At 41.0% G+C, this 19,799-nt stretch overlaps 1 protein-coding gene across 2 annotated transcripts in view; it reads right to left on the bottom strand.

Annotated features, from left to right (window-relative positions):
• Positions 1-19,799, bottom strand: part of BICC1 (BicC family RNA binding protein 1) — a 209,920-nt gene that overhangs the window by 49,653 nt on the left and 140,468 nt on the right. Inside the window, exon 2 of one of the 2 annotated variants that reach the window (XM_034776030.1) lies at positions 5,038-5,262. The exons of the other annotated variant lie outside the window; for it this stretch is intronic. The gene's annotated coding sequence lies outside the window, so the exon portion shown is untranslated. The remainder of the gene's footprint in view (positions 1-5,037; positions 5,263-19,799) is intronic. 2 annotated transcript variants of the gene reach the window in all.

Here is a 19,799-nt window from a genome sequence, read left to right as displayed (position 1 = left end):
CTACTTCATAGACTCATAGACTTTAAAGTCAGAAGGGACCATTATGATCATCTAGTCTGACCTCCCACATGATGCAGGCCACAAAGCCGTCCCAACCCTTTCCCTTGACTCTGCTGTTGAAGTCCCCAAATCCTGGTTTAGAGACTTCAAGTAGCAGAGAATCCTCCAGCTAGTGACCTCTGCCCCATGCTGTGGAGGAAGGCAAAAAACCTCCAGGGCCTCTGCCAATCTTCCCTGGAGGAAAATTCCTTCCCGACCCCAAATATGGCGATCAGTAGAACCCCAAGCATGTAGGCAAGTTTCTCCAGCCAGACCCTCATTGGCCATTGATACTATTTACCAGCGATGGCACACTGTTCGTTTGACTAAAATCCTCAGTTTACTTCTTTCTTTGCTCTTTCCCATAATCCCTTGACTCCTTCTCACCAATCCTCTCCCCAATTCAGCCCCAACAAGAGCCCATTCCAACAAAAGAACACAAACAAAATGCAGCACCCATAAGACTAAGTTTCAATATATAAACAGAATAGCCTGCATGCACATCCCACATACCTCCAGTTGAAGAGGGACCAGTTCCAGTAGCACCTATCACTACCACCTTCTACAAAGGTTCTTTCAGGACAGCACTCCAAAGCCCCCCGTTCCCTCAGAGGTGCAGTACCAGCAAAAATTCTCATAATGTTTCTCTTACTCTACAGATACCAGAATCTATACACTTTCAGCAGAATAATGGAGCTTCCAGGACTCCAGTATCCATTAACAACAAGGTAATGACCTAATCTGAACCCTCATGTCTGTCTTGCACCACTTTGCCTCCTGTTATCTTCTCCATCCACATGTTCCTCCTCTTTCCCATACATCTCCTCTTTCCTTGCATCCTTTCCTGCTTTGACATTACTCCTCCTCCATCACCCTTCTTACCTCATCTATTTTCTCCCTTTAAAAAAAGTACTTTTAAAATTAATTAAAGTACAATCTCTCTCTTGCTAATATTAAAGGCTCACGTATGACAGACAACTTCCTAAATTTGTTTGTAACCTTTGTGCTCTCCCCTTCTTGTGTCCTATCTTAGGCCAGGTCTACACCAAAAAGCTCTGCATTGGTATAGCTACACAGGTGTAGCTATACCAGCAAACCCTCCTAGTACAGATGCAGATTACACTGTCAAAAAAAAGTGCTTTGGGCAGTATATCTTATGCCAGTTCAGCAAGCGAAATAAGCTATTCCAGCAAAAGCATTTGTATGCTGGCAAACCGCAGCTTTTGCCAATATAGAAACATCACAAATAATCACACCCCTAACTGACTGAATTTTCTAACAGATTTACATTTAGATTGCAAGCTCTTCAGAGCAGAGACTATGTATCATTTGTTTAGAGACGAAACACTGAATGCTTTAAAAAAATAACAGTCATGACTATACTAGACTTGGAGGAACTCCAGAAGGTCTTGAAAAGCTAGACAATTGGGCTGCAAATGGCAGATGAAATTCAATATTGAAAATTCAAAGTAATTTTCATTGTTTACATACAATGTGAACTACCTATACACATGTAGCTATTTAGGAAGAAACAGGCATTCTAGATGATGAAAACATCTTTCCAATGAAAACATCTGCTCAGTGATCAACAGTGGTCCAAAGCAAACAATATATTAAGGAGTTTGAAGAACAAGATCATACTGAAAACAAACACCATTATGTAAATGGAAAGTATGCCCTCACCAGGAATGCTACATTCAGGTATTATTTAAAGTTTATATTGCAGTAGCACCCAAAGGCCACAGTCAGGACTAAAGTCGCTCTGTGTTAGGCACTGTACAAACACAAGAAGATGGATGTCTCTATCCCACAGAATCATCCCATCTCATAAGAGGATACCAGAAATGGGATACAAATAATATAAGAAAATATAAATATAAGAAAAAAGGAACATTAACGAAATTGAAAGGCAAGACATTTCAAAGGAAAAATCTTTAAAAGTTAAAAAAAAAAAAAAATGAATAAAATACCTAGTTATCCGCCGGATCTCATTGTCACAAGACATGACTGATTGGTGCCAAGTGCTTAATACAGTGGTTCTCAACAGGATTAGACATTTATATGGATGAGAACATCCATGGTTACATAAAATGTATAAAGAGTGTTAAGAACACTCATGATTCACAGCAAAAGCCACCAACTAACTGATAGGAGTTAGGAAAATCATCCCTTTTGGGCAGCTTAGAACATACTTATTCATTATGGGATTTCTTGACCCTTCTTCTAAAGCATTTGGTACTGGCCACTATTGTTGGCCCTAATATTGTAGTCTATGCACCACTGGCCTGATTCACTAATTCCTATGTTAATATTTGCAATGGGGAATTCCACTAGCCAGGGATGTGGGACAAGAAACCTTCTTCATTTTCTCTCTTCTCCTCACTATTCCAATCCCCAAACTAGTCTGGTGCCTTCCCAAGCTAAGAAACAGGAGCCTCAGAACCTTTCTACTTTTCCCAAACACTACAGCACATTTTGTTTCTATTTTTAAAAGAGTTCTATTATTCAAACTGAGGACTTATTCTCATTTACACTAAAGCTCCTTTATCCCACTCTGGCTCTGTAAAGTGGTCTTAGTGTAAATGATAATTAGGCCCTGAATTTTCAAAACAGAATATACAATATAAAATCTTAGAAAAGAAGGCTGGTCTTGTGGTTAAGACACTGAAATGTGACTTGGAGGATCTGGGTCAATTTCTGCCTCTGATACAGATTTCCTGTGTGTCCTCAGACTAAATTGTTTAATCACATGGTGTCTTAGATCACAATCTCTTTAACCCCCCTTTCCCTCCCTATGACGAAATGGGGGATTTTCTTGTTTGTTTTCTTGTTTTCGGTGGGGTTTCAATGGTTTGCATGCAGAGAGGGTGGGACTCAGTTTCCTTGGGTGTTACTGGTTTAACGAGGTGAGGGGAGAGGGAGTTTGTTGTTACAGAGGACTGGAGAGCGAACGTGAGACCCCAGCCAATGTCCTGAAGGATGGACACCCCAGCGACCGGTGACCTGAGACCCCGAACCGGAGACCCAGCTCAGGAGTTGCAGCTGGTTCTGGCCAGTGGGAGAACAATGGGCTGCAGAGTGAGGAGCCAGTGACCTAACCAGCCGATTCCAGCCAGAGGACAGAAGTGAGCAGAGGAGGCCCCAGTTTACAACCCTGTTTACCTGGACAGAAGACAATGGACAGAGGCGGGGCTTGGGGCCGGGGAGCTCAGATGCCCAGCTGGGAAGCAGGGGGGCTCTGGGCTGGAGAGGGGGAGCAGGCAGATCCCACCTGGAAGCAGAGAGACTGGGATGTGCTGGGCTGAGGGCCTGAGGCCCTGAGAGTTTCCTGTGTTGTGTTCAACTCTCAATAAATCCTCCTGTTTTATGCTGGCTGAGAGTCACTCTGGTCTAGAGAACAGGGTTGCATCAACCCCTTTGGGGGTGGAGGCCCCGGGGGTCCTGAGCGAGTGGACTCCCTGAAGGGGCCCACGGCAGAGACAGACGTGCTAAGGCTCAGAGAGGTGCGGCTCCAGGAGGTGGAGGAGCCTGACCCCGAGAGAGAGTGGACCCCCGAGAAGGGCTGTCACACTGAAAGGGGTACTCCCCACGGACCACACGGGGCCAAGAATGGGCACAATCTGAGAGTCCGTGACACTCCCCACCCCCCAAAAAAATAGAACAGTGCAGGCCTACCTCACGGGTATTGTGAGGAAAAATTCATTAATGTCTGTGAAGCACTTAATCTATGGTGATGGAGGATTTGCAAGTATCTAGACCAGGAGTAGGCAACCTACGGCATGCGTGCCAAAGGCGGCACGTGAGCTGATTTTCAGTGGCACTCACACTGCCCGGGTTCTGGCCACCGGTCCGGAGGGCTCTGCATTTTAATTTAATTTTAAATGAAGTTTCTTAAACATTTTAAAAACCTTATTTACTTTACATACAACAATAGTTTAGTTATATTATAGACTTATAGAAAGAGACCTTCTAAAAATGTTAAAATGTATTACTGGCATGCGAAACCTTAAATTAGAGTGAATAAATGAAGACTCGGTACACCACTTCTGAAAGGTTACCAACCCCTGATCTAGACAAATGTGATTACTATTTTTCGAGTTACACAGTTAAATTAAAAGTAAGGCTCACAGCATTCTGATAGAAAAAGGTCCATTTATTGTGACTCAAGATTACGAAATGTACTATGTGAAGAACTCTAAGCTCCAACCAGGTGACTGAGTGGATAAGAAAAATTAAATTTTGAAGGGCTACATCCTACTCTCTCTCCCCTTGTGTCTTTGCTATCTCCCTGCTTTCCCTCTTACTTGTCTCTCCCGACAGAACATCCTTAGAAGAATATTTGTGCTGCTCCTGCAGGGAGCATCACAATGAAGCTGGGAAGAAAAAATAAATCCTTTTCAGTTTGCTTCTGCCAGCATTTCATGGAAAACAGTGTAGGTACAACCCCTCAATAAAGGATTTCCTTGCTTAGTAATTTAAACACCCTAAGAACATTAAACTCTGGAAAACATTGCATTACAACAATCCTGCATCCACTGAAGTAGGCTGTTTCCCCTCATTACACTAGAAAGTGATCAGAGTATCATTTGGGTTCTTGCGAAGGAGACTAGAACAACAGGAGAAATTGCTAAATACTGGACAAAGTGCATTGTGGCATTTAGATTTGGGTAGCCATTGTCAAAAAATGATTTGGTGTTTGTCAAAACTTTCATCGTAGAAGTCATGTTAGATTTTAAAAAAATGAATATTCAAAGGTACACTAAGTAATGTGGCTGTTTAATGTGATCACGACTGAAAACAATAACTGCATAATCAGCCCCGGTAAAAAGAGTAATAATTTTATTATAAAATATATTAGCAAATCCTATGTTCAGACCTGTCAATAGGCATGGAAATATCAAGGCACAGCAACAAATTAGAGAAAAGTTTAGAATTCCAAAAAAGAACCAAAAAAAAAAAAAAAAGGCCAGAAATATTAAGCAAGCTTAAACTGATTACCTGTATATTTTAGTATTTTTGGAGAGAAAACTATTGATGACTGGATTTCTGGATCCAGTGACAAGGAAAATGAAGTTGAAAAGAAGACTTCTCTTAAAACACAGGCAGAGGTAAGACAAGAAATAGTTAACAGAACCTAAGACAAAGGAAAGTAATATAAAAAGACAGTAAAAATGGCCAGATTTGAAGGGAGAAGAAGGCGGCCAAGGTGGAGAAGGAGAAAACCTGCAAAGAAGAAAGAAGAATCAATTAATTGCAATCATTAAAGGGTTAGATTTTTAATTTCAATTTCTTAAGCTTATATAATTTTCAATTCAGAAATTTTTTTTGCACAATGTTTAAAAGACTCAAATTATTTATTACAATGTTTTTCCACAAATAATATTAATGGGGATACTTTATAATTGCATTAAGACCTTTGAGGGCATGTGCCAGGCTGAAATATTCCCACTTCTTGGATGATTACTCCTTAGCCTTATGCCTGACAAAACACCCAAAATGAGGCGATATCTTAGTATGATACAAACCCTGTCATGTCTTGTTCATTAAGTATGGGAGTAGTGAATTCCCAATTCTTTACTTAAGGGTCAATTGCCACCATACACCTCAAAGCACTGAACATAGGACCACAATGCAGGAAAGAGAAAATGTGAAAAAGATAACATTGCTATGGGATAAATTTAATAGAAAATAACATATTGAAAAAACATCATTTTTAAGTAATGGAGAATGTCCCTTATGCAGCTCATTATGGTTGTCATTTTCCATTATAGCCTTTTTCTTGGTGGATTATTTTTTGAACTCAAGATTTTGAGGTTTAAGCCTGAAAATTATTTTAATTTTAAATTTTATGTTTGCATTTGCAAAAAATCAGTGTAGTTGTATCTTGTTAAAAAAAAAAAATCAGTAAAAGTTATGGCACCTCCTATGGCATGAATCTAAGTGACTGAGACCCAATCTTCTTCATAGCTTCTCCCATTATCTATCCCAAGAGCATTTAGTTTGAATCTTTATGCTTCCAGACTCTTTTGCTATGCTTCCTACTGTCTTATTACTCCAGCTAACTGCATTCCAGTGTTTCTTCACTGCAAAACATGACTAATAGAGCTAAGCTTTGCTGACTGAATGATTACAATTAACCCTCTGTTAGTGCACAAAACACAGGCTTTGGGAGAAATCATGAAGCAGAGAATATTGAAACCAGTACAAGTTAAGCTGTAACAAAACTAGACAGAACATGAAAAAAATTAAAGTGGGAGATTCTTGGGTGTTCATTAACACTACAGGTGGACAATTTTTGGTTTTATTTGCAAAAAAAAAGTACCAATTTTCTTTGCCCTAATAGACTTCCATTGGGCTTGGGAGAGATATTTTTCAGAGTTTTATTTTCCCTTCCTGAGATCTGCTTTTTCAATTTTATTATCCTTGAATTATCTTTAAAAAAAAAATTGGATAGTAATTTTTTGGAGCCTGCTTTTACCTATGTAGCACAAAAAAGCAATTTCCTTAAGTAGCACAATCTTGGATAAAAAAAGCTGAAGCAAAATTCTATTCTAGACCTAGTCAAGTAGCAAAGACTATAAAATTCAATCAACATATGAAAACAGATCCTCACAGCAAGCCACAACAAAGTATCATCAGTGGTTGTTGTTTCAACTCCAGTATCTGAATCCTGATAAGCACATATTTATTATTCATTGGTTAAACAACAACAAAAATTATTTGTCAGGCAGAAGATGTACTATCTTCTGTACCGGTGGATAAATAAGGATCTAGATAACTTGTTCTAGAAACATGGTATCTACAATCAGACACTCAGGGTATGTCTACACTGCAATTAAAAACCCACGGCTGGCCCATACCAGCTGACTCAGCCTCGTGTGGCTCGAGCTAAGGGGTTGTTTAATTGAGGTGAAGACATTCGGGCTTGGGCTGGGGCCCACGCTCTAAGACCCTGAGAGGTAGGAGGGTCCAAGAGCTTGGGTTGCAGCCCGAGCCGGAACGTCTACACCGCAATTAAACAACCCCTTTGTCTTAGCCCCGGAAGCCCGAGTCAGCTGGCATGGACCAGCTGTGGGTTTTTAATTGTAGTGTAGACATACCCTTAGATACCACAGAATATGCTCCGGGGAGAAAGTTCACGATGCATACCTTAACTCACTTAAAATGGCCTTCACCAAAGAAGGACACTCCACCAGAGAAGTAAACCACCACATGGAATAGACCACCCAAATAACCCAAGAGAACCTATTTCAATACAGAAGTAAAACTCCCTTTGACTGCACGTCTCTAGTTATCACCTAGCACCCAACACTGGAACTCGTATGGAGTATTATCAAACAATTACAACCCATACTCAATGGAAAACACATCCTGAAAAAATATCTTTTCAGAACCCTGTCTTCTGGATTTTAAACAACCCTCCAGCCTCTCCAAACTCATCATTAGAAGCAAGCTCCCTGCAGACCAGGGCACACTAAGTCAAAGAGGCACCAGACCCCGCAAAACCTATAGACATATCTCCACTGCTACAATGATCAACACCTCCCCCCACCACATACCTTTCAAGATCCATGCCTATCACAATATGTGCTATACCTTATCCAATGCACTAAATGCTCCAATAACAACTATATGGGTGAAATGAGAATCACTACACTGTTCATTGAACTCGCACACAAAAAATGATTAAAGCCGAAACCACTACAAAAGCAATCACTCTGTATCTGATCTCTGAGTCCTCACCTGCAACATCTCCAAAAGATGAGGCTGGGTGGGAGCTTACATTTTTTACTCTGCTAGATACTAAAAATCATGGACTGAATAGACACACTGGATGTATTGTTTATTACGATAACCTATAACCCACTAACCCCCCCATCTTTTTTCCCTCTCCTTTCCCCCCTGTAAGCAGAGAGATGTTAACAGTCCTCTTCACCTTGAAACTTGTGTTAACTACTTACGTTAAATAATCTGCTCCACCTTGTATTTAGCTGTGACACTCTGGGATGTCTACACAGCAAAGAAAAACCCGCAACTGGCCAGTGCCAGCTGACATGAGGGCTGCAGGGCTGTTTTATTGCTGTGTAAAAGTCTGGGCTTGGGTTGGAGCCCTGAGACCCTTCCTCTCTGGAGGGAATGAAATGCCCCGCAGGCCTGTGTCAGCTGGCACAGGCCAACCATGTGTTTTTCTTTGCTGTGTATGTGGACATACCCTCTCAGTACATTTCCCAGACCTGAAAAAGAGCTCTGTGTAAGCTCAAAAGCTTACATCTCTCACCAACAGAAATTGGTTCAATAAACTATATTACCTCACATACCTAACAAAGCATACATCTAAATACCAGTATTATAGTGTCTTTTTCAATAAAAAGAAGCCTTGATTTTGTCCTGTTGCTGCCAGGGGCAAGCAGCAGCAGAAAGGTACCGGGCAGTAAGCCGGAGATGTGGGACAACAGCATGTATGAACGGCAGAACAGCAGCAAAGAGTCGTCTATGGATAGGAGAATGGAGATCTGTCTAGAAGTCCTGCAGCTCAGAGACTCATTACTTCCAGAATGATCGATTGGAACTAATATTCCAGGCTTTAGGGGCCTGAGGGGCCCCATGAGACATGGTTATCCTTAGACATTGTACTGGACTACTCTTAGGGGCAGTTAGCAAGTGTTAGCTGAGCTTCCTAGCATGCCCAGAGTATTTACCCCCTTTGGCAGCCCTAATATAGAATCCTTGGCTATTCAAAATATGAAAGTGTTAATGGGGATCCTCACCAAGGCCTAGAGCCCTGAATCCCAGTGCGTGGAATGCCTACGTTGTTTGCCTCTGAACTCCTGGTATACACAGCATGTTATCAGACATCTAGAAGCAACTGATGTACCACACAACTTGCAGAAGCACCCTGCAGTGGAGTCCGTTATGGTATCATAACTGCTAACAGCAGATGAGCCAAAACCAATAATCAGTAATGTAATACTAGCCTTTTTGGAAGACTGTTCAGATTATTGTCTGGAAAAAAAAAAACCAATCAACGTGCTTCAATACAGGGAACACGTGTTCAGAAATTGACTCAATTTTTTGCTTCTGAACCTAGCAGAAACCAATTACGTCACAGATAATTGGCATGGGTTCTACATAAAAAGGCAATTGAAATTTTTTTTAATTCCTGTGTTTGTTTTGTTATGTAGGTTGCTTTATCTCGGGTTTGCTATTTTAAGAATCCTATATGAATTATGTATTCTAAAGTGAAAAGTGTCTAAAGTTTTTGAATAGTCACTTTGATACAAAGAAATGAAAAACTCAAATAAATAATTACTGTTATGTGTATCTGCTGTTTCACGGAGCAATATTACCTTTTATGTCAGAGGCTGCTACCTGTCTCCTCCCCGTCTACTAGAGAGAGGCCAAGCTGTAATATCAGTCTTGAGAAAAAACAGAATAATCTGTTTCATCGAGATTAAAAAGTAGAATAAGAGGACTGCCTTCCAGACTACCCCAACAGACAGAGAGATGTGGAAATAAATTACGTTCATATGATTGAGAGAATAGCACCATCACAAAAATAATCTACAATGTAATACAAAGAACTAAATTCAACTCATTAGTTTATATTTTCCACATATTTCACAAATACATTTTCTGGAGTGCAGGAGATGGATAATTGATACCAAGTCTCAAGCATCTGGAGCTGGTTATTGGCAGAGAGTATTGCAACAACTACAATTAAGATTGCACAAGCATTTTCCTGTTTATAGGTCATGTTTAGCTGTTTATAATGTTTAATCATTTGGGCTGAAATTTGACTGTTCTGTTCTCAGTCCAGAAGTGAAGTTTATGCATGAGTAAGTATTTAAGTAGGCGTTTCTGCGAATAAAAGGAGTGGAAAGATAATGTATGTTTTTCTTGTATAAAAAGCATTTACAATCTGCTTATCGAATAGGTGTAGCCCCTCATGGTTGGAGGCAGAAACTTAAAATCTGGCAAGAAGATAACACATAAGTCACAGATGTGTTTCTCAGGCTTTGTCTGGACTAGAATTTATAGGTATTAGCTAACGTGTTTGTTAACTGAAGCCTAAGCCAGGGCTGGCTCCAGGTACCAGCCCAGCAAGCAGGTGCTTGGGGCAGCCCAGGGGAAGGGGCGGCACGTCGGGCTCCTCGGCGGCAATTCGGCAGCGGGTCCCTCTCGGAGGGAAGCACCTGCCACTGAATTCCCACTGAAGAAGAAAGCAGTGGAGCTGCCGCCGGAGTGACGCCAATCGCAACTGCGATCATGGCTTTTTTCCCCCCCTCCCCACCGGGCGGCAAAAACCCTAGAGCCGGTCCTGGCCTAAGCTTTAATTTGACCAACTTGGAGCAGCAGACACTGCCTTTCCTTTACCAAACTCCTAGATAGAATGTGACTTTAAAACCTTGTCCAGACAAAGTCTTAGGGAGCCTTGTTCATGATTCTTGAAGACCATAAAGGCTATTCAAAGGAAACTTGCACATGCACACTGATTTTTGTATTGTGTTCTCAATGGTTTGCCCGTGTTATACTGGTTGCATGCGTTAGCAGAGTTTAGGAAATATCAGTGGATTCTGCCTCGTTCCCCACTATGAGCAATGGCATACACTAGGAAGTAGAGCCGTGAAGGAGTCCTACCTTCTTTTAATATGAAGTGCAAATTTTGAGTATCAGGGGTCCCAGTAAAGCACATACCTGAATACCTTGTTAGCTGGGTACACTGCTCAATGAGTTTTGCCCTACAGAGTCTGTTGGACAGTTCAGTTGAAGAACAGAAGCTCTGACCTCATTCTCCCTTTGTTTTCCCTTACAAGAAGCGGGAGGGAAGCCCAGATCAGCGCTAGTTCCCAGTTCTGCCTGGCAGGTGCAAGGGGAGTGAAGATTCCAGCCTGGCTTTCAACCCCAGCTTGAGGGGACTGAAATAAGATCCAATAAAGTTTTACTTATTTTGCTTTGCAACCTTAACATTCCTTTCACATAGGTTTTTGTTGAGAATACATTAAAACAGAAGAGATACTTAGCCATCGGTATACTCTGACTGATGTAGTGAGAAGAAATTAACAATTTACAGAGAGACTACACAATGAAGAGTTTAAAAGATAATACTGTATAGTAAGGCAGCTAAGAGATAAAATTACTGAAATTAATTTCAGTTTTTAGTACATGCACTCATAAGCTGGTTTTCCATGTGTATATAGTTCATTATCAGTTGTGTTCGTCAGTACCATGCTTTTTGCACTACATATATGGGGTCTACCATTAATAGCCATAGAGCTAATTTTTCATTAAATAATTCCAAAAAATTTATAATCTCACTTAAAATTTCATAACTGTCTGCTTATCCCCATCAAAAATGATTTGCTAGGTATGTATATTACTGGCTACTATATAGTGTTATATCCATGAAAAGTTCTGGACCTCAGCTCTGTAGAAAAATAGTCCTTAAATGTTTGACAATAGACACGCACACATGTACGTTTCTTTCAATAGTTATTTAAGCAAGGCCAATACCAAAAATGGAGGACCCTAGCAAGGTACAGGTGAGTAGCCTGGCGGGAGGCTCAGAAGGTCACCTACTAAGGTAGGGGAAGGCTTGGCTACTGAGTCTGTCCCAATCCCTGCCAGAGAGAAGGGATTATTATTGAACTCCCAAGTGTCTCATTTTGCACCAAGCTGGGTGCTCTCCTGTAATATACTCTCATTCCTGCCTTTGCCCATGTGTTTTACCATTAGGAAATGCATTTTCAACCCGACAATTTTTTTAAAAGAATTTATATAAGTAAAGCATGTGCGCATGTACAGTATATATGGCAATTGACTTGGTAAGTGATTTTGATACAGTAACTCCTCACTTTAAGTTGTTCCGGTTAACGTTGCTTTGTTGTTACGTTGCTGATCAATTAGGGAACATGCTCATTTAAAGTTGCGCAATGCTCCACTCTTACGTCGTTTGGCTGCCTGCTATCTCCACTGCTGGCAGCCTCACTACGCGCCCTCCTCCCCACAGCGTCTCCCGACCGCCGGTAGACCCCACGGATCAGCACCTTCCCCTCCTTCTCCCGCCTCCTGCCCGTGGCAATCAGCTGGCTTGCAGCGTTTTGGGGGCAGGAGGGAGAGGGGACGATCGAGGACTGGGCATGCAGGCTCCCCCTCCCTCCCCAATGCCGCAAGCCAGCTGATTGCTCTGGGCAGGAGGCAGGGAGGGGGAGCCTGTGTGCCAAGTCCTTGCTCCTTCCCACTCCTTCCTGCCCCCTAAACATCGCAAGCCAGCTGATTGCCCCAGGCAGGAGGGAGGAGGGAGGAGCAAGAACTCAGAGCGTCTCCCCCCTCCCTCCCCTGCCTTCTGCCGGCGGCAGTCAGCTGGCTTGCGGCATTTAGAAGGGAGGGGAGGGAGGGGGGAGGAGCGAGGACGCAGCATGGGAAGTAAAGGCGGAGGAGGTGCGGGGGAGAAGAGGCAGGTCAAGGATGGGGGTTTGGGGGAACGGGGGGAGTGGGTGGGCTGAGGGTTGAGCCCCTCTCCCCCGCCCCCGTCCCTGGTGCTTGCAGAGTAGGGGAAGCTGCCGCTGCTGTGCAACGTGCTTCTCCTAGCCTACAGCACCTTCAGCCTCCTTGCCTGCCTCATCTCCAGTGCCAGTGGGCTGTACTTGTGTAGGGTAAGGCAGGGGCACCTCCCAACTATAGTACTGTACTGTATGTACAGTATGTTTGTAAACACACAGCACGTGCACACTACTCCTCCCCCCCCCCCAAGCGTAGTATTAAATTGCTTGTTTAAAATTGTTTAAAATATATATAATGCCTTTTGTTTGGCAAAAAAAAAAAAAAATTCCCTGGAACCTAATCCCCCTATTTACATTAATTCTTATGGGGAAATTGGATTCCTTTAACATTGTTTCACGTAAAGTCACATTTTTCAGGAACATAACTACAAAGTTAAGTGAGGAATTACTGTACATTAAAACAGTTTCCCAAGAATACTTGTAGATTTGGCCAAGTACTGCAGTTGCAGTCTAATAAGTATTATGTCAAACTTTAACACGAATAAAGAACAAAACTAGGAATAGAGTGTATATACGAGTATATATTATACATACACACATGCTAAATTTACTTATGCTTCTAGGATTTGCTTCAGCATACTAATATGCAGATTTGTCATCACCATGTAGAAGTCAACTGATTTTACAAGATATATATATTTTGGAGAGCAGAATTTAAATTTAGTACCAAAAATTCTATACTCTACTCTCTTTTCCCTTTATACACCACATAAAAACAAACAAACAAAAAAACCCATTAAAGCTGTTCGTTAGGTTACATTGGCCAGCATATACTATATAATGTATAATTTAAAACTTTTTGGACTTTTTTTTGGCAGAGACAATATATGGTTTAGATGTTTTTGTTTCACTCAGCTATATCAGTACTTAATTACTCCTATATTTCCTAAACGTACTTGAACTTTTTCCTAAAGTTAGATAAATCATCTCCATCCCTATTCATTAATTACACAGTAATTTCCTTCCATCCTGAATTTTACAGCCCTTGCATCTTGTCTGTCTATATTTAGCCAGAATTTTTGCTGTGACCAACTGCACCTTCGGTTAAAAACAAAACAAAACATCAAGAGTGGGTCAACAGCATTAAGTGGGGGTATTAAAGCTTAACGTAACTTACAAATTTTAGAAACCTCTTACAACTTCTGCTTGTCCACTGATTCTGCATATTGTGCCGTATGAGAATACAATGGCACTGAGGAGTACTACTATAATATGGCACTAAGAGAAACTTATGGGCTGCTACAGCCATGTAGAAGAATTTAAAAACTATAACAATACAATAATTCCTTGGTAAAAGAAAAGAGAACATGGTTTCCTAGGTTTACTATATAGCAGACATTCATTTCCAAGTCTAGCTTCATCAGGATTCTCTCAATAGCAGTTCTGCTTCCTGTACATATATTAGGAGTACAGCAAACTAACACGTCAGCTCTCTGGTTACCTGCACGTTTAGCCATTGGCCAGAGCTCAGCAAAGGTTATGATGACCAAATCTGGTTGCAGGATGCCATGTTTTTTCCATCACCTTCACTTCTGATTTTGGAGAATCAACTTTGAAAAATGTGTTTTGAACTACATGGAGCATTTCAAGATATTACCAGTTATAGATGGTTTTTAAATTACTGTTAGTTCAGAAGGTCAAAAAACTACAATTTACACAGAGGAAAATATAAGAAAATATCTTTAGAAGACACAAACTTAAAAATTATGCTTCTGTCTGAAAGTGGCTTATTTACTATTGTTATAAGCAATACCTTAAATTACTATAATCAAAGTGGAAAATATTTCTCTATTATTTCAGTTTTCTTACTTTGCACAGTTAATAGCATATGCTCCCCCGCACTCCAGGAAATGAAGTTGTAAAAAAAAAAAAAAAAAAAAAAAAAAAAAATCACAATATTTGGAAGGGGACCACAGCATGTATGGTACCTGAAAATGCTTTAAACACATTTATTGAGATGACTAGATTTCAAGTTGATGGTCTCTCTTTGGCGGTAATTCCCGTAACTTAACTTTGGACATTTTAAAATTTAAACTCAGGGCATGGAGTCTCAGAACTACAGTGCTCTTTCGCTTTGTGTTCAGTTAAAAACGGTCCTGGTACTGCTGTGAAAACTTAGAGGGCATTTGCGTGCACGTAGGAGTTTGGAGTGTTTGTGAAGGAGAGGAATTACGTGCCGGTAAGTGCTGTATTGTCTAGTCCATGCAGTTTCTTATATGGCCTCATCATCACTATTAATGAATGTAAAATGCTCAGTAGCAGATTATCATCATCCCCATTAACAAAAGCACAGGGTAGATTAAAGTGATTTGCCCCAGGTCATGCAGAATCTGTGGCTCAGCAGGAGAGAAAAATCAGGTCTCCTGCACCCCAATAGCCTAGCCACCAGAACATTATTTCCACCTTAAACTTTACATTTTGGGGGTTTCACTATTCGTCTCCCTAATGCACAATGTGCTTATTTTCATTACACTGACTTTGTGCTCTGCTTGCAAGGGCTTGGAGCAGAGTCAAGTGATTATTTGCATGATCATCAACATAAATAGTTCTCAATTGGAGCCTGAGCCACAAGTGCCACAGCAAACGTTTGTATTCCAAATGTGAATCCTGTCCACGAGACACATTAAATGTAGACAGACTAACCCCGACATAAGCGTCCTTCTCAAAATGAATTATTTCCATTACCAGCACTCCTCTCTCTTTTTTTTTTTTTTTCCTTTTGCAATTCTGGAACAGCACATTTTATAATTTAGCTCGTTTCAGAGAAGCTGATTGGTTACTGTGAATCAGTTTCAGCAAGACCATTTTCTTAAATTGCTATAATGTGTGCTTGAGAGTCTCAGAATTAAGTAACAGAGGGTCCTGTGGCACCTTTGAGACTAACAGAAGTACTGGGAGCATAAGCTTTCGTGGGTAAGAACCTCACTTCTCGCTTGCATCTGAAGAAGTGAGGTTCTTACCCACGAAAGCTTATGCTCCCAGTACTTCTGTTAGTCTCAAAGGTGCCACAGGACCCTCTGTTGCTTTTTACAGATTCAGACTAACACGGCTACCCCTCTGATACTCAGAATTAAGTCTGGTCTTCACCTAAAACTTCACCTAAAACCTACTTAAAAATGTAATGGCCAGTGCAATGCAGTTCCCCTCTATCAAGCTACTGCCTCTCAAGGAGGTAGATTTACTACCACAATGAAAAACTTCTGTCATTGTAGTAAGTGTCTACACAACAGTGGTATAGCTGCAGCCGTGCTGCTGTAGCACTTGCAGTGTAGACATGTCTTCAGTTCAAGAGAATGGGTAAGATCAATTTTAATGGGGAGAATGGGTAAGATCAATTCCTGGATGTGTATGTGAAAGAATCCAACTGCAGATGGTGAGAGACTTAGGGCTAGTCTACACTGGCATCATTAAAACCCTGCCATGGCAGCGCTTTAACGTGGCTTGTGTAGTCATGGCATAGTGCTAGGAGAGCATTCTCCCAGCGCTCTAAAAAAACCACCTCCACGAGGGGCATGGCTCCCAGCGCTGGTGCACTGTTTACACTGGTGCTTTACAGCGCTGAAACTTAATGTGCTCAGGGGGGTGTTTTTTCATACCCCTGAGTGAGAAAGTTGCAGCGCTGTAAAGTGTCAGTGTAGACAAGTCCTAAGTCAGTTTGGGGAAAGCGTGTGCTTACAACTGTACAGCAAGAGATCCTGCAGCTGCTGAAAGCCCCAACTGCTAACAGAATTACCAGAGGACAGCCCAGCCCAGCCTTGACTTGACTTGGCCAGGTTGCAGCCATCCTTCATGCCTCTTTCACGGGACCCTGTTTCCCAAGTACCCTAACCACAATGGTGTTTGTGCATCACTCTAAGTTTTAGTTTCTACTACTTTTACTGCCAAACTCTCTCTGGGTGTTAAGCCCCTCGTACATTTTTGTTATAGAAAGTCTAAGTTTGCATTTCAGCTCTCCCCAGATTTCCCCCCACCCCCACCCCCGGCCTGAGAATAAACTAATAATTTAATGCTATTCTTTCAAAAGCAAAGTTAGCTCTGCCCCACAGAATACTAGGAAAGCTTTCCAGTCCCCATTTCCTGCTTAAATAGAGCAATGATCAGCTATAGCTCATATACATTCTGAAATATTTTGGCTTCTCTGCCCCCTTCTTAACTATAACTTGGTTCATGCGCATTATTTCCCTGGAGTTCGTCTCTACAGGTCATTTAGAACCACACTGCTGTATACTATTTTCTTATAACTACATCTTCCTTGATTACTTACAAATAATCATAATGTATTACAGAAAAACCAGGGGCCATGGTGCTAGTTGCTGTATATACAAAAACAGTCCCTTGTACGACAGTTTGCAACCTAACAGGAGACAAGAAACAAGGAGTGAATGAAACCAATCAGAAGAAATAGGACTGTTCATTTTGAAAGGAGTCGCTTAATTGTCTCCTTCCCACTGCACCCGTAAGTGTAAGGGAATTAAATGCAATCCTTTCAAATACCAGTCAAGGGTCACCCTATGTAGAGGCTCAGGCAGCAGGCCCACTGAAGATTCATTTAACATATGTTGCTGCCCGCTCCTAGCACGAATACATTTTGTGGATGGATGCACATGTGACTGCTCAGGACAGAAGTAAATCAGCATGGATTGGAGGGGCCAAGTCTTATATCTTGGGCTCCTCTTTCCTGTTGTTCATTTATTTTCATTTATACTATGCAAAATAGAGAGGGGGTCACCTACTCCTGGGGCAACTCTTCCAAAAAATAAAGCAACAAAAGCTTGTAACAGCAACACAACTGCTGTTTAATTTTTAAAACAGATTAGGCTTTTTTGCAGAGTAAGAAACACTACTCTGATAGTTTCTTATTTAGAGAGAAACTTAACAAAAAGCAGATGTAGCTTATAATACAAAGGCTGCAATACATACCGTAATTCATCTGGTATTCCAAACAATAAACATGATGTCAGCGGGAGACTTGCTCTAAATTTTGATCTGCACTAGACTGACTAAGTACTGACTGCCTTAGTGACGCTTCAAGGAAAATATTTAGGGCTTCCAAAGTGCTATTACAGAAAACATAAGTTAAGATAGAAAATACTATGTATAGATAGAATATAATATGTAGTAGTTTGTAGGTCACCTCAAAACTTTTTTTTTTTTTTTAGTGAAATGGAAAGTGAATATTTGGAGCAATGATAATTAAAGCTAAAGTAGAGGGACAGAATCTTTGTTTATCCCCAAAACCCAGCCTCATGTACACACACCAGAGTAGAATTTTTCCAGCATTATGCCTCAGCTCTGACGTGAGGGACCACCCACTCCAGACAGAGATGAGATATTCTTTTTACTCCCTGCAGTTTGGGATATGTACACTGCAGAAGTTGTCAATCTTTGGCAAATTATGAGTAAAATATAGTAAACTGTAGAAGATTTTGGACTTCCTTCAGACAGAGAACACATCCACTTTAAAAAGACTTTTCTGCTTTACCAAAGAGATGCTAAGAGACTAAAGCATATCTAGGCTTTCTTGTTTTAAGTTCTACACCAATACTTAGAAGTAAAAACCTTCTGAAATTAATATAAAGACTAGCCACTAAATATTTAAAGCCAAAAGCCCATTTTTTCTTGTAATAAGTAACTTCTACATCACTGTAACCGTAAAATAAGAGAAAAAAATCTCTATTTTCTCTCTGATTTTACAGTTCCACTGTTTCCCCAAGATTGTCAGGTCTGTTTAGCCTGTATGTGGCTCTTTCACACATTGAAAGTGGAGAAAAAGCATACAGTAGAAGATATAAAAGAAAACCATTTAAAAATAGGAACCAGTGACTGTAAAAAACACACAACACTGGGAAGAGGACTCAAGGGCATGGGTACTCTGAGGAAAATTCTACTTTTAACTCACTTTGTGACACTGACTAAATTTCAAGATGATGGTGTTCTTTTGAAACACTGAACCTGCTGCAAAGGCTACAAACATATTTGCATATTGTCTATCAGACAGAAAAAACATATACCCATGTCAGTTATTTGTATATGCTTTGTACGAACAAAACATCACCCCTCTACGTCTCCCACCTGTCCCTCTTCCATTCCTTGCAGAGATATACGAAACACAAATAATTTATTTTATATTTCTCCACCACTCACTGCTACATAACTTTAAAAAAAATTAGTGTCCCTTTTTATTTTGCTGTTTATGCAACTCTCTTGCATTGTCTGCATGACTTCTGTTTTCCTGCAAATGACTTTCCTTCCTATCTTTCTGCTCTCAATCTTTTCCTCCCTAATTTTCTGTCCCCTTTTCATTTCACTCATTTCCATACCCAGATTCTCCAAGTTCTCAATCCTGGCCCTCTTTCCCAGCTCTTTCCTCACATCACCCATGTTACATTTTTTATTTCCTCTTGCTTACTTTCTTCTGCTCTTTGTTTACTATTCCTTGTTCTGTTTACTCTATGAGTTTAACTCCACTAAAGAGCACCTTGTGCAGTCATTTGCACTTGAGCCCAGTGAGTGCAATGTAAGAGTAAAATGATTCTAAATCAGAATTCTCCATTTACTCACTGTTGGCAGAATGACTACACAAAGTGCAAAACATGAAGAGTCATGCCCCAATCTCCCCTTTTTAATCCCTTTTCTTCATTACTGCGCCCACCCTCCCCATATTCTGTTCTCTCTCTAATCTTTCTCCGCCCTTGAGACTCTCCTAACTTTCACATATACTTTTTCAAACTCTGCATTCGCTACATCGCAGCCACCCTCAAATCATCTGTCTCCCTCTTAGCCATTGATCTTGTGCCTGTGTCCAGCCCCATTCAGCCAATTAACCCCTTGCCTCCTCTAAATCCTCCCAAACAAATAATCCTGCACAATTCTGCCCCACTTCAACAAATAGGTACTACAGTTCTCTCCAAAATAAGTCTATGAATGGCTCCCCACTCCTTGGCTCAGCAAATTCATAATGTGCATTGCAGGGTCTTTTCTAGGATGAGGACAGTTCTATACAGTTTCTTTCTACTCTCCAGTGCTGTACTAGGCAACTGTGTGGGATGAGGAGCCAACCACATATATTGGCCCTGCTTTAGCTCAGTGGAATACACCTATCTTCATCCACTCTGCAAGCTTCCTTTTGCACCCACAGCACAGCAGAGTAGCACCCAGTGTAACAGTCAAAATCTCCATCTATCTCTGCTCCTGCACCTC

Source organism: Trachemys scripta, chromosome 7 (genome assembly GCF_013100865.1).
Source record: "Trachemys scripta elegans isolate TJP31775 chromosome 7, CAS_Tse_1.0, whole genome shotgun sequence".
In the NCBI taxonomy this organism is placed as follows: Eukaryota; Metazoa; Chordata; order Testudines; family Emydidae; genus Trachemys; species Trachemys scripta.
The sequence above is the reverse complement of the archived record's forward strand: the minus strand, read 5'-3'. Positions and strand labels throughout refer to the sequence as shown.